Source organism: Mastomys coucha, unplaced genomic scaffold, assembly GCF_008632895.1.
Source record: "Mastomys coucha isolate ucsf_1 unplaced genomic scaffold, UCSF_Mcou_1 pScaffold1, whole genome shotgun sequence".
Lineage (NCBI taxonomy): Eukaryota > Metazoa > Chordata > Mammalia > Rodentia > Muridae > Mastomys > Mastomys coucha.
This window is the reverse complement of record NW_022196891.1, coordinates 82,561,621-82,576,381: the sequence shown is the minus strand read 5'-3', so window position 1 is coordinate 82,576,381 and position 14,761 is coordinate 82,561,621. Positions and strand designations below refer to the sequence as shown.

The 14,761-nt window shown below is 44.8% G+C and overlaps 1 long non-coding RNA gene across 1 annotated transcript in view; it reads right to left on the bottom strand.

Annotated features, from left to right (window-relative positions):
- The window catches only part of LOC116071719, a 36,874-nt gene that overhangs the window by 2,574 nt on the left and 19,539 nt on the right, over positions 1–14,761 (bottom strand). The window contains exon 3 of the long non-coding RNA XR_004111100.1: positions 12,480–12,577. This is a non-coding gene — a long non-coding RNA (uncharacterized LOC116071719). The remainder of the gene's footprint in view (positions 1–12,479; positions 12,578–14,761) is intronic.

Sequence of the window (14,761 nt, the reverse complement as noted above, 5' to 3'; positions counted from 1 at the left end):
ACAGTGGGACTGCCTTACCCCCCCCACCCCCTCCACCCCACCCCCACTCCCGTCTCTGACCAGACACAGACGTGACTCCCTTTGTAAACATCTTCACACTGCTTGTCCTACTCCTGAGCAGTTTCCACAGAATTATCCGGTGAGCTCATTCTCCTAGGAGAATGTATCACAAGCACTCGCATACAGAGTCCCACCCTTGCAAACCATTAGGTAAACTTAAAGGACAAATTAGACCCCCATAGTCTGCTCCCACGCCCGTCTCCTGTGCGCTACTCCGGCCATGGCATTTTCTCAATGGAGTCTAAGCCAGGCTTTCTCAGCAAAGCCTCACTCCCACCACCAAGACCTGGATGTGTCCCTCATAAGCACAATGCACAACGATTTGTTTGTCAGTTCCTCACATCTGGTGGCTACCTTGTGAATGTTGAAGCACCAGTAGGAAGGGTGGGTGTCTGGATAAGTCCGTTAGGGATGGGGGATGGGAAGAGAGAGAGCAGGAGACGTGAGTGCCAGGCAGAGGTTGGCAATCGCTAACATAACTTCTCATCTCTGCCGCTCTAGAAATACTGAGCTGTGCTTAGCCTTCGGCTACGCAAACGCTGGTAGCTTTAGCGAAGTCTGTTACTCATCAGGATCAGAGCAAATTCTCTTTGACATCGCTTATCTCAGTAGTTTCAGGGTTACAGAAAAATGGAGAAGCAACATTTATTTCCCATATGCTTTCCTAAAAGTGAGCTTCTCGCACGGAGGGTGATGTCGGTGGGTCTACAGTGAAGCCTCACTGCCACGCAGGCTCCACAGTTCACAAGAGCTGGCTCTTGGCGCTGTGTAGTCTATGGATCCCTAACGGGTTAGTCTGGGTTACTCTATGCCGGGTTCCCAGCCCTGGGGATTCGATTCTGAGCTTTCCACATGCTGGGTAAAATTCTCTCCCTCTCAACTACATCCCCAGCCCCACTGTATGGAGTTTGACAAATATGAACGATATGCAGGTAGCACTGTATCCTAGAGAATTTACACTAGCCCAAACCTACCGGGGTGGGTTTTACATCTGTACTGAGTTGAGCATCATAGCAAAACAATACAGTGGAAGGGTGTGGATAATGAAAGAGGAAAGATCCATAGGTGGATGTAGGCAGGTCAATTTACCTGAGTCTCTATTCCCACCCCTACCCCATCAAGTTGGGATTATTACCCTTATCTCTGTTAACTAGCGTATGAACATTGTTTTTAGAAAGGAGGTGGCAAAAGCTAACATTATCGGTATAATATCCGTCATATTAAACATCAGTTCTCTTTTTGGTTTTTTTTGTTGTTGTTGTTTTGGTTTTTTTTTGTTTTTGTTTTTTGTTTTGTTTTGTTTTTGTTTTTGCTTTTTTGTTTTGTTTTGTTTTGTTGTTGTTGTTGTTGTTGTTTTTAGGCAGGGTTTCTCTGTCTAGCCCTGGCTGTCCTGAAACTCACTCTGTAGACCAGGCTGGTCTCAAATTCAGAAATCCGCCTGACTCTGCCTCCCAAGTGCTGGGATTAAAGGCGTGTGCCACCACTGCCTGGCTAAACATCAGTTCTTTCCCTCCATCCTTGATGTATACACAACCATAAGATCAACGCTATCATAAACTAGCCAGTGCATCACTACTCACACAGGAGCAGTCCATGTCAGGGTCAGAGGTCAAGGTTGAGGCTCTTCCTCTGATTTTCCAACTGATTTTTGAAGACAGGATCTTACCCACTGAACCCGGAGCTCGCTAGCTCAGCTACGCTGGCTGGCCAATGGTCCAAGAATCCGCCTGTCCCTGCTTCCCCAAGGCTGGGATAAAACAAATGTATGTCACTGTGCCCAGCTCTGATGTGGGTGCTGGGGACTGAATTCATTTCTTTATGCTTACACACCAAGCATTTTCTCTGTCTTAAGTGTGTTATTTATTCATACTTGTCAAACAATATCAACCACAAGACCAGTTATCACAACAGGTATAATAATTAAACACCAACACCAAAGGAATAGTATGTCTAATTAAAAAGATAAAAACTCCGGGGCTGGCGAGATGGCTCAGCAGGTAAGAGCGGGGGTGACTGCTCTTCCAAAGGTCCTGAGTTCAGATCCCAGCAACCACATGGTGGCTCACAACCACCCGTAATGAGATCTGACGCTCTCTTCTGGTGTGTCTGAAGACAGCTACAGTGAATTATGCTGGAGCGAGTGGAGCCCGGAGCGAGCAGGGCCAGAGCAAGCAGGGTTGGCAGAGGTCCTGAGTTCAATTCCCAGGAGCCACACACATAATAGCTCATGGCCATCTCATACACATAAAAATAAATAATAAAATAAATCTATACAAAAAAAAAAACTCCACACAAAATAGAAGAAAGACTAGAAACAGAAGAGGAGCAAATAAACAAGTTTACCTGTACATGTTCTGAGAAGAGATCACTTAAAGGGCCATAAGCTTATGTAAAAATTATGTGAGGAATATAATTTATTAAAACATATTATATTGAATTACAGAATTTTAACATCATTAAGACCAAATCCTTACATGACATTTAAAAGGCAGTATTTATTTTTACTTTTAGTTTACTCTACAGAGCACAAAAAAAAAATCTGGCTCTTTGAGGAATCCCTGAGGTAAACTGGTCACAACCCAAGTTTAGGAGATTACTAAGGGAATATGGTGAAAAAAACGATCCCTACCGACATATTGCTAGACCTAAGATCAATGTCTCGCTCAGGCCTCATCAGAGAACCTTCTCCTTGGAGTAGATGGGAATTAACAAGGGACCCACAGCTCTCGACAATGTGCAGAGGGTGGGGGACTTTAAAATACTGCATCCTAAATGGGATGTCTCTATCCATCCCCCATCTCCTTGGGGTTCGGGGAACTGAAGAAGAAAAATTCTAAGAGCCAGAAGCACGGGGTGACACCAAGGATGCAGCGTCTTCCCACCCAGTAGGACAACGCACAAATGAAATCACAGAGACTGTGACAGCACACACTACTAGCCCAGACTCAAGCCAAACCGGGTCCCAGCACGGAGACAGGGAAACGGACACTCCAACTAAGAAGCTTGGCGTTGTCCGATGGAGGGTCACCGGAGAACATCAGTCACACTCCAGGCCCCAAGCCCAGGAGAGTTAGCCTACACAAATAAACTGTATGGGTTGTTTTGTTGTTGTTGCCTTGGGGTTTTTTGTTCTTGTTTGTTTGTTTGTTTGTTTGTTTGGTGGTGGTGATGATGATGATGTTGTTTTTATGTGTAAATGTACTTTGGGGAGCTTTTTAGATTTTTTTTTTGTATTATTGGTCTTTCGCTTGTTTGTTTTAATTTCGATTTTCTGTTTGAGTTTGGTTTTGTTCTCTTTGTTGCTGCTGTTGCTGCTGTGGCTGTCGTTGGGTTGTTTGTCTAAGAGACAAAGAAAGAGAAAGAGCAGGGAGCTCCGTGGTTTGTGAGGTGGTAACGATCTGGGAATTGTTGGGAGAGGGAAAAGCATGATCCAAATATGTTGTATGAAAAGTGTAAATAAAATGAAAGCAGAAGATTAGGACCCTTAGGAATGATGGAGGGAGGTCTTCCTTAGAGGACCCTCCCAGTCTGTATGCAAATGCCAGCTCGGTCCCTCCACCCTTTGTGGAGGACTCTAGAGAAGAAACTTACTCATCCGAATCTAAGAGTCGCTCACTAGGAGACCAAGCAAGCTAAGGAGTGATGTTGGCATAAAGGGCCAGGGACCACAGCTTCTCTGTGGGATGGGCCCAGTGTTCCCCAGTGTGGCCCATTCCACAGCTCAGCAGTATCTAAATCCTCACAGAACAGGGAGTCATGGTATAAATATTGAAAATGCAGAGTCTTGGATTCCATCCCAGAAGTCTGTCTGGCTTTGTTTTCTGTTTTGTTCTATTGTTGTTTTGAAACAAGGTCTCGCCCTGTAGCCCGTGCTATCTCTTAAGTACCCCAGACTACCCAAATTCAAAATCACCATCCTTCATCCTTGAAAGTGACAGGATTGTTGGCATATGCCACCACACCTAGCTCAGCCCAGGACATCCAAAAGGAATCTTTGAAGATGGTCTTTACATTGGCATCTTCATAAAGATATGGGGCTGGCAGTGTGGCTCAGAGGTTAAGTGTACTTACCACACCCCCATGAAGACCTGGGTTTGGATCCTATAACCTTGGTCGCAGCAAGCCAAGCTTCAATCTTGCAAATGTAAACCCACTGTTGAGAGGAGCAGAGACAAGAGGATTGCTATGGCTGTCTGGCTGCCAACCTCTCTGAAAACCATGGGCTCCGGGTACAGGAAGAGACCCTGCCTCAAACATGTAAGAAGGAGAATGATAGAGACACAAGACATTCTATTATCTGACTTCCATGTGTGTACATCTATACACAATACATGTGCATACATCACATCCAGCTTCCATGTGTGCACCAACACATACACATATGCATACCCTACACACGTTTACATACATTACTTCCAACTTCTACGTGTGCACCTATATGCACACACATGTGCATACCCTACACACACATGTGCCTATATCACACATGCTCACACACAAAAGGGGACTGGAGATGAGCACAGCTGTGAGACAGAGGCAGAAATAGAAACAAAGTATCTATAAAAATGCTACAATGAAATCCATTATTATTCTGGGTTAAAAATAAAATCCCAGAGCAGTTTTCACAACAAATATACACCTTAACTGATTGTAAAGAACCAGAATTGTAAAGTGAAATAAAGGTTTTTTGTTTTTTTTTTAATGACAAAACATTATATCCATCATTAAAGAGACATGCTAGGTAATGTGCTGATGGGACGGGGGGTGGAGAAGACAGAAGAAAAGGAAGAATGGAAGACAGGTTTCATGAAAAATAATATTTTGAAACTGTCCTGACCAAAGAAAAAATGTATGACATTCTATAAAAATAAATGACCAACAAAGGATATTCGAAAATGAGGAAAATGTACATAGAATTCGAAGGGTAAAACTGAAGACCTAGTTTGAGATGGGCGTGTCCCTCTGCCTTGCTTCCCTGTGGTCATTGCTCACCTTTGTACCTTCTGGCTTCTTTCAATCTTTCTGACCTTTGCCTTCTATTCAAACCCTCCTTCCTATCGTCCTCTGCCATGTTTCCTCTCCATATTGTTGCTGAAGTCTTCAGAGAGATCCCTCTGACTCATTCTCTGTCTTAGAGTGACTCTATTTACTGGTTAGTGAGACACAGTCTATAAGCAGGATGGACCCCAGTGCCTACCTAAGCCTTCACTCCTGTGTGTTAGGAGTGTTTGGTTGCACTGTGTATTCATACGCTACTTTCTGTGGCCAGGAATCTGATTGCAGCCCAGACCTGGATATGACTCAGTATTGTGTAAAATGTTGTTCTCCATCACTTCCTGATTGGTTAAATAAAGAGCTGAGCAGCCTGTACCCAGGCAGGAGAGCATAAGGCAGGACTTCCGTGGCCAGACAGAGGTGGAGAGTTGCCATCAGGAGGGGCAAGAGCAAGACTAATGTGACAGGTAATGGGCCACAGGTAATGGGTGAGAAGTAGGCCAAGCCAGCATTTCAGGTTAGAAGAGCTTAGACTATCTGCCCAGCCATAGTGCCTGAAGCTTGCTGATAAACAAACCAGGTCTCCATGTTGTTATTTCAGAGCAAGGGTAATAATAAGGCATAGAAAGGCTCTATACGTCTACATCCGTGGTGAATGTTTCAAAACCTGTGATCTCAGTGATGGTTTTATGAAGTCTCTCCAGCTAGACATAAGTAACCATTGAGAACCAAAGCACCAAAAAGCTTTGAGAGCCCAGTGCCTTAGAACGGTAAAGCGAGCCACGTGAGTCTGAAAATCTTTGAGGAATAACGGGAGTGAAGTATAGAGGTAACCAGTGTAGACGGGTCTTCTGGAATCCAGTGAGTGAATGACAGGGCAGTTTCCTGGGGGGATGAAGGTGGCCACGAACAGTGTTTGGTGACAGTGACAGAGGAAGGCATCGGTGGTGGTAGCTATGGATATTACAGAGATTGTAGGGAAGAGGGCTCAGTCCTTGGGTCCCCTGCTCCAATTTTTTTCAATAAAAATAAAAGATGTTCATGCAGAACCAGGAAAACTGAAGAGAAGGTCAAGGCCCTTCACCAAGCCAGAAATCTTCAAAGCATTTGTAAGAATCACATATTTTGAACAGAAAGTTAATTCAGCAACTTTTGGGAAAGGAGAGGGAAATATTAATTAAATATAAACTAACTTATTTGTTCCCCTAAAGTGTCCCACAAAGAATCCCAGGCATCCGCAAAGCATTACAGGCTGGATAAAAGCCACCGCGTCCCAGGCTGTGAGTGGAGCTGCCTCAGCCACCCGGCCCAGGACCCAAACAAATAGATCTAGATCATAAACAAAGGCTGGAAGCACCAGGCTCTTAAACAGAAGGAATAAAGCTGTGGAGGGCTGCGGTGAGGGGGGCAGGTCCTGCAGGTGTACCTGAGTGCTCAGATCCTTCCCACCACATCAAAAGCCACAGGCGCAGTCCCCTTCCAACCACTGAAACATTTTAACAGCTGGGAATTAAAATAAGCTGTCAGCCAGCTCGAAAAGATTTTTTAATTCAAAATAAATCAAGCTAACAACCTGCAGATGTTTGGAAAGAAAATGTTTCGGTGACTCGTTCTCAAGATGCAGGTTCCTAGTTGTGCTGGTTCAGGGGTCAGAATGGTTGCTGCCTGCGCTTTTTGCTCCATTCGGAAGATGAAGCGCGCTGCCAGCTCTCTCACACCTATCCACTGCAAGTTCATCGACTCTGTCTTGCAAAGTGAACTAAAACTGGGGATCGAAAGCAGAGAGTGAGGGTCGTAGTCAGTGAAGTGCTAACCCCACCAACATCAAGTTCAGAGTCCCAGCACCCCTGTCAAAAGCCAGATGCTGCAACTCACACCTACAATCCCAGCACTGGGGGAGCAGAGACAGGGAGGTGCCTGGGGCTCACTGGGGAACCAGTGAGCAAAATCAGTGTGCTCTAAGTACAACAACTCTATCTCAAAAGAGAGAAGAAGATAGAGAGCAATTGAGAAAGATATATGACCTTGTCCTCTTAGACACACATAGTCACACATACACACACATACTCACATACACACACACACATTCACTTACATACATACATTCATACACTCTCACACACACATACTTACACATTTACATGCACACTCAGATTTACACGCACTTGTATACTTTCACACATTCATACACTCACTCATACACTCATACACTCACAAGTACACACTCATAACACTCATACACTCAGACTCTCACACATACACACTCATACACACTTATACATACATACTCATACACTCACACGCTCATACATACACACTCACACATACTCTCATACACTCATACACACACGTTTATACACTCAGACACTCATAAATACACACTCATAACACTCACATAGATTCACACACTCATATACTCTGACACACATACACCCATACACACTTATGCATACATACTCATATACTCACACACAGACTGATGCATACACACTCATACACTCATACCCACACATTTATACACTCACATTGACACTCATACACTCACACACATGCACAATCATACTTCCTCACACACACACACACACACACACACACACATTCATACAGTCACACACACTCTCTCTCACACACACACACATACATACTCTGGCCCTCTCACACACACAGAAGGGGCTGGTAGAGGGTCAGTCAGATAAAAGACTGTTATTGGATCCCCGTGGATCCCTCACACCCACCCGTGAGTGGGATAATGGGCCTCACTCAGGAGCCTTCACACTTATGTTGTCAGTAGCCCTTACACACATCTTCAGAGTAACGAGAGATGATCTCCGCTTAGGCTTGAGCAATAGGCCAGAAACAAGGTGAGGATCAAGGGGAGAACCACACAGCAGGAAGAAAGAGTCACATGGCAAGCCAAAGACAAATTAGTGCCCAATGCCTAGACCCAGGACCCGCAGGGGGAGGTGCGTGGATTTGGCCGACCAAGAGCAGCAGCAGAAGAAAGGCACGGTGTACAGCCCCTCACCTGACAGCTATCTCGGCCAATTAGGATTTGGGCTCGTGCAGCTGGTGCGTGTGAAACAGGCCATAACACTGCATGCAGGGCTGAATCTGGCTGTAAAACCAGGAGAGCTGTTGAGTGATCAAAGTGGGGATGTGGAGAGCTGAGGGACACCAGTGGAGTTGCAGCAAACGCCGCACCCCTTCTTACGGGGCAGATAGGATGCTAATGCGCGTCGCGTCCTGGAAGGCTGACCCTCCCTCACTGCCCTCAGCCTCCTCTGAGAAACCATCAAGGCTTCTCATTTCTGCTTTTTTAAGTATTTATGAGTTGTCTATACTGTCCTTCTCGGGGTCTCACGTAGAGCAAAGACAGTGGCAGTTTGCCCGCAGGTCTGCCCCCACCTCTCACCCTTGAAAGTGAGAGCTGTATCTTCCCATCCTGTGCCCTCAGCCTACGACAAGGGATCGAGCTTCTTAGCAATTATTAGTGACTACTTGCCGAATTCATCAATGGCATCTGCTAAAGAGAAAGTTGATGTGTGTGTGTGCCCGCCTATGTGCATGTGTGTATGTGAGGGCTGTGTGCATGTGTGTATGTGAGGGCTGTGTGCATGCGTTTGGTGCGTGTGCCCTTGTGTCCACGTGACAGTGTGGAGGTCAGAGGTCAATATTCCACGTCCGCCTCTATGCCAGCCCTCTGTTTTAATGGTTTTCCTATTGTCGTGATAAAATATCAGCGAACCAAGAAACTTAAGGAAGAGAGTTTCTTCTGGCTTACAGCTCCAGGGGACTAAAGTCCATCACAGTGAGGAGGGCATGGCATCAGGAACAGGAAGTTGCCTGGTAACATTTTTATCAATATACGGGAAGCAGAGAAACTGATCAGGAAGTGAAGTGAGGTTCCAAACCTTCAAAGTCTGTCCCAGTGGCATACTTCCTCCAGCAAGTCTCTACCTCCTAAGGCTCCCACAACCTCCCCACACCACCGACTGAGAGCAAACTGTCCAAACACACAAGACTGTTGCGACGTTTCTCACTCAAACCACCACACCCTCCGCTTAATTTTTTTCAGATATTATTAACTAGTCCTGGCGCTGGCTAACTGACTACTGACAGGCCAGCAAACTCCAATGCTCCCCCTGTCCACCCCTCCATACTGGGGTCACAGGTATGCTCTGCTACACCCAGCTTTTACCTGGGTTCTGGGGGGGGGGGGTATGACCTCAGGTCCTCATGCCTGGACAGTAAGCACTTTATACACCAAGCCACCTCCCCAGTCCTCGTTTCCTTTAAGGACGTAAAACCCCCCTTTAAAACTCAAAGACCTCAAGAGGTCTCTAGAAAGAAAGTAAATTCCTCAAAATTCTGATGAGCTCCTCTGGATCAAAATGACTCTCAAGACCAGGAGCTAAAATCATAATAGGATACAATTCACTCAGTCGTCGGATGGAGCTAAGACAGAGTAAGAAGCTGTTTATCTCGGAGACATGTTTATTTCCAACACTGAGGTCTCACAGATAACAGCACAAAGTAAGATCTCCCCTGAATCCCACCAAACCACCACAAAAGATGAAAGACCAGAGATAAGAAGAAGACAAGGCACAAATGATGGGTTCAACGGTGATCCTGTTTGTTTCTGTCAGGCGTAGTTGTGACTGAGGAGGGCAGCAATCCTATTCAGTCATCCGCCTTCAGCTAGTCAGTGTCGCTAGAATCAACAAATCTTGTGTGGGAGAATCCGTTGACTACCAAAACTGCTTTCCTTGCCAGCGAGGATCAGTGGACCGGACTCGAGCCCCTCATGTATCATACAAAGGAACCTTCCTCTAGGTTTGATAGCCTCCAGTCCTGATCATCAGAACCAAGCGTCCTTGTACTTGGCCCTGCCACCCATTTTTATCTGTAAATAATTATGGAAGTCCCCAGTGTGTGCCAGGCACCATGATAGGCACTGGAAATAATGGTGAGTGGGTGGGCAAACCCAGTCCGGCTCCCCTGGCTTTAACTCCCACTATTGGTGAATGAAATTCTTGTGCAAGGAGTTCAAATTAGGAATAAATGAAATAATATACATCAGATATTAAACATAGTACCTGGTAAATAATATGGGCTCATTACATAAAAGACAATTAGAATTTTGTTTGTTTGTTTGTTTGTTTGTTTTGAGACAGAATCTCACTTTGTAGCCCAGGCTGGCCTAGAACTCGCTCTGTATTCCAAGCTGACCTCAAATTCACAGAGATCTTCCTGCCTCACGCTTTCTAAATTTGGAGTTATAGACATAAGCCAGTTCACCTGGATAAAAGATGCCATCATAATAATTAATGAAGTGAGAGAGTCTAAAGGCTACACATTACAAAATATTCTAATGTAGAGAATTTTTAGAATAAATTGTTAAAGCCAATATATATTTTGATCAACTAAACATGAAAGCCGTCTAAGCTGTTTTCATTGTTTTGCTGCTGTGATGGCAGCTGCAGTGAACATAGATGAGCAAGTGTCTGTGGAGGATACAGAGACCTCTGGGGACATGTCTGGAGTCCTATGTGGAGATCATGGAACAGGACTATTTCTAGCTTTGTGAAGTACAAATTGAACTCAATGGGTTATTTTGGTTTTTTTAAAAAATATGTACACAATATTGTATGGCTATGAAATGGGGGTGTGGTTATGGAAGGCCCTGGGGGGGGATGAGTATGTACAGAATATAATGTATGTATTTCTCAAAGAATTCATAAAATGTTCTAAATGCAGAATGTTATTATACACACTGGAACTGGAGCGTGGCTGTTTGGACTTTCATTCTGAATATTCTCATTTATGACCATCATGCCTTAGGTTCAAGGTGTTGACCACCAAGCCCAGCTATGTACCCTCTAGATTCTGGAAAGTTCGTTTAAGGATGCTCGCCTCTCACCACTCCCCCATGGGCACTCCCTATGTCCAGCTGTACCACAGGGCTCGAAGATATTGGAAGGACAAGCTCATCTGCCTTTGCTTTCATGGGAACATGCCAACGTGGGTGGCATGGTGCCCCATTTTACACATCTAACTCTTCATCCAGAAATCAGGTCACCAAGGACAAGGGTCATTGTGTACCTTAGCTTTGTCTCCTTGCTGGCCTTCAGTTCTGTTCCTGAGATGTAGTGAGGGTTTGTTCTACAAATGTTAGTCATTTAAAACGTAATTTTTAAATGAGTGAAGAGGAGAGGGAAAACAGAATACATTACCTAAACCCTCATCTACATCTTGTATGCAAAATAAATCATGTTAGACACATAGCCAATGATGTTACTACTCAGCATGAATTCAACAAGCATTTAACAGCATATGATTAACGGATGTGTGCACAGCCATGTGTGAGACTCTGTGAGTGACAGAAAAGAAACCAAGGGCCAACTCTATGGCAGAACATGTGGTTGGCATGTGCAAGGGCTCTGGGTTTGATGCTCAACACCACAAATTAGTTAATTAATTAACAGACATTTGGTTAAATGTGTATGTGTGTGTATCACATAGACATTGTAGGCACAGTATACAAATTCAAGCTTTGAAGGTTACCAGAAACTCTGGCAAGCAACTTACATAGTTGCATCTATTACTTTATAATTTAGGGATCTAAATTATAGAACCTGATGTGGGAGTGCTGTATGCCTGTAGTCCCAGGTACTCACAGACTAAGCAAGGTGACCATCTGAGTCTAGGGACACGGGACAAATAGCAAGACCAAAACCTGTAGGTGTGTGTGTGCGAGCCTAAAATGACATCATTTGACTTGATCGAGAAACAATAACCAAGACCTACTGTACACTTCCCTCCTGCCAAATGTTTTCAAGCATTAACTCCTCATATCCTCGACTCTGTGTCTTAGTTGACGTCTCTGTGATATGACACTGGGACAGAAGCAACTTAACGGAGAAAGGGTTTCTTCTGGCTCACAGTTCCAGACTACAGGCCATCATGATGGGGTTTAAGAGAGGATTCAGAACATCAGGGACTCAGAGCAGCCAGTCAGACATAGCCCATCCAAACTCCAGGATCAGAGAGAGAGATGGATGGACGTGTGCTAGTACTCGGCTTGTTTCCTCTATTTTATACAGTGGTCACACCCACAGTTCAAATGGCCTCTCACATAAATGAATTAACCAGATAATCACAACCCCCAGGATGTTCAGAGTCTCTTCTCCCATATGATGCTAGATTCTGCCATGTTGACCATATTAATCATCATGTGACATTCTGAAGGACTAGTCCACGGGTGAGAAGACTTACTATGAAGTAGATCAAATGATTTGCCCCATACAAAACAAAATCAAAGAAGGTTGGGGGAACCCTGTTTGACTGAGTGGCACCTTGTGCCTAACTAACTAAGCAGGGATGATCCTGAAAGCAGGGTGTGGGTTGCATTCCAAACTGCTCACCTGGCATGGGCAGAGCCACCCTATCAATGGCAGGAGCTGTGGCTGGCAAGACGAGGAGCCCAAGGTGTCCAGCAGATAACATCTTCTCTCCAAGGATTCTGGTCAGGTTAGAAAAAGGAAAGCTGAAGTACTCTCTCTTCCTCACTGTCTTCCCTCCAATCTTCTCTCTCTCCCTCCTTCCCTCCCTTCCTCCCTTCTTCCTCCTCCCCTCCCTCTCTCTCTTTCCCTCTCTCTCTCCCTTCCTCTATCCCTCTGTCTCTCTGTGTCTTTCTCTCTTTCTCTCCCTCCCTTCCCCCTCTCTATCTCTCCTCTATCTCTGTCTCTGTCTCTGTCTCTGTCTCTGTCTCTGTCTCTCTCTCTCTCTCTCTCTCTCTCTCTCTCTCTCTCTCTCTCTCTCTCTCTCTCTCTCCCTGTGTGTGTGTGTGTGTGTGTGTGTGTGTGTGTGTGTGTGTGTGTCTTCCTTGGGAACAAAAATTAAGGTACAAAGATATGCTGAATGGCAGGCCAAGGCTTCAGACCCTTGGCAAACCCATAGTCACTCAGTTCACCATAGCAAGATACCTGGCTTGTCACAAGGGCCATCAAAGTCCAAAATCAAAAACCAAGCCCTCTACAAGTCCCTTCCACCTCCTAGTGTGAAGAGACCCAGATGGACTGGACCAAATGGATTGTGCATTGTTTCTCTATTGTTGTGATTAAAATAAATAAATACATAAATCCATCACCAATGTGTACAAAGAGATTTTTATTTGGGTTTATGTTTGCAGAGGGATGTGGGGTAAGATTGGGATGGCAGTAGCAACTGCAGCGGCAGGAATAACCGATTGTTCACACTGTGAATGGCAAGCAGGAAGCACAGAGAGCAAACTAGAAATGGCACAAGTCTTTAAACTCTTAAAGCCTGCCCTCACTGGTATATTTCCTCCAACAAGGCAATGTCTAAGTCTCCCTAGTCAGCGCCACCAACTGAAGACCAAGTGTTCAAACATCTGAGTCTACGGGGGACCTTCTCATTCAAGACACTACAGGTTGGTAGAAGAAACACAAATTAACTTGAAAATTGCAAATCATTTTCAATGAAACCCCAAAGTATTCCATAAACTGCACAACAATAGCACATTCTACATCAAGTGCAGTAAGTTAAGGCCATGATTATGAACCCAGACAGAGAATTTTTGGTGAAAGAATGCACCACCGCATACCAAAGATAGGCCACGCTTGCTTTAAGATCAAAAATCACATGTATAACCGATAAAAAAAAAATCTAAACTCTGTGACCGCTGCAGTAAGATGCTGTTTATGGAGTCCTTGCCCCTAACAGTCCTCAGTACAGAAGAGGCTCATCTGAGACATGAGGAAGGTCTCTGTTTACTTCATTGCGGTTTGTTGTTGTTACTGCTGCTGCCGTTGTCCTGGTCTTCAGAAACGTTCTGACAATCAATACACATGGTGTGTGCTCGTCCGGATGGCGCCTCCCATTGCAGGCTAGAGCCATGTGCAGTGGTGCACCTCTGTGAAGTGATCCCCATCAGAGGCGCAAGCAGACCCTAAGCACCAAGTCTCTGGTGCTGCCACTTTACTCAGAGGGAACATGGTGAGATGCATAGACAAAAGACAGAGTTCAAATCTTGGACTCCTGGGGAAACTTAGGGCTGGGCATGTGCCACAGTTCCAAAGAACTGCTTTCTTTGACAAACAACCAGAAAATGAGTAAGATAGATGTTTTCTAATGGAATTTAAACAGTCAGGCAAGCCCTGTATGATTGTGAATCAATAACACATTATATGTATATGTATATCTATATCTATATCTATATCTATATGTATATATGTGTGTGATATATTCTGTATGTTACATATGCATAATTAGCAGTCACTCCTTTTTTTTCCAGTTAAATTTTATATATTTTTTTTACTTATTCACTTTACATCCCATTCTCTGCCCTGCAGAGTCACTCTTATATACAAGCCAAGTTGAGAATGTAAATACAGAGAGAGGAAATTAACAGAGTCTGATGGTGACCACCTGTAATCCCAGCAGCTGAGAGACTGAAGCAGGGAACTGCACATTCTAGGCCAGCCTGGGCTACGTAGGAAGACTCAGAACGAAGGAAGGGAAAAGGGGAGGGAGGGAGGAAGAAAGGGAGAAGGGAGGGAAAGAAGGAAGGAAGGAAGGAAGGACAGAAGGGAAAAGGAAGTGAAGAAAAGAAAGAAGAGAATGGGGGAGGAGGGAAGAAGAGAAAAGGGGAGGGGAAGGGAGGAGAGGGGAAGGCAAGGGAGGG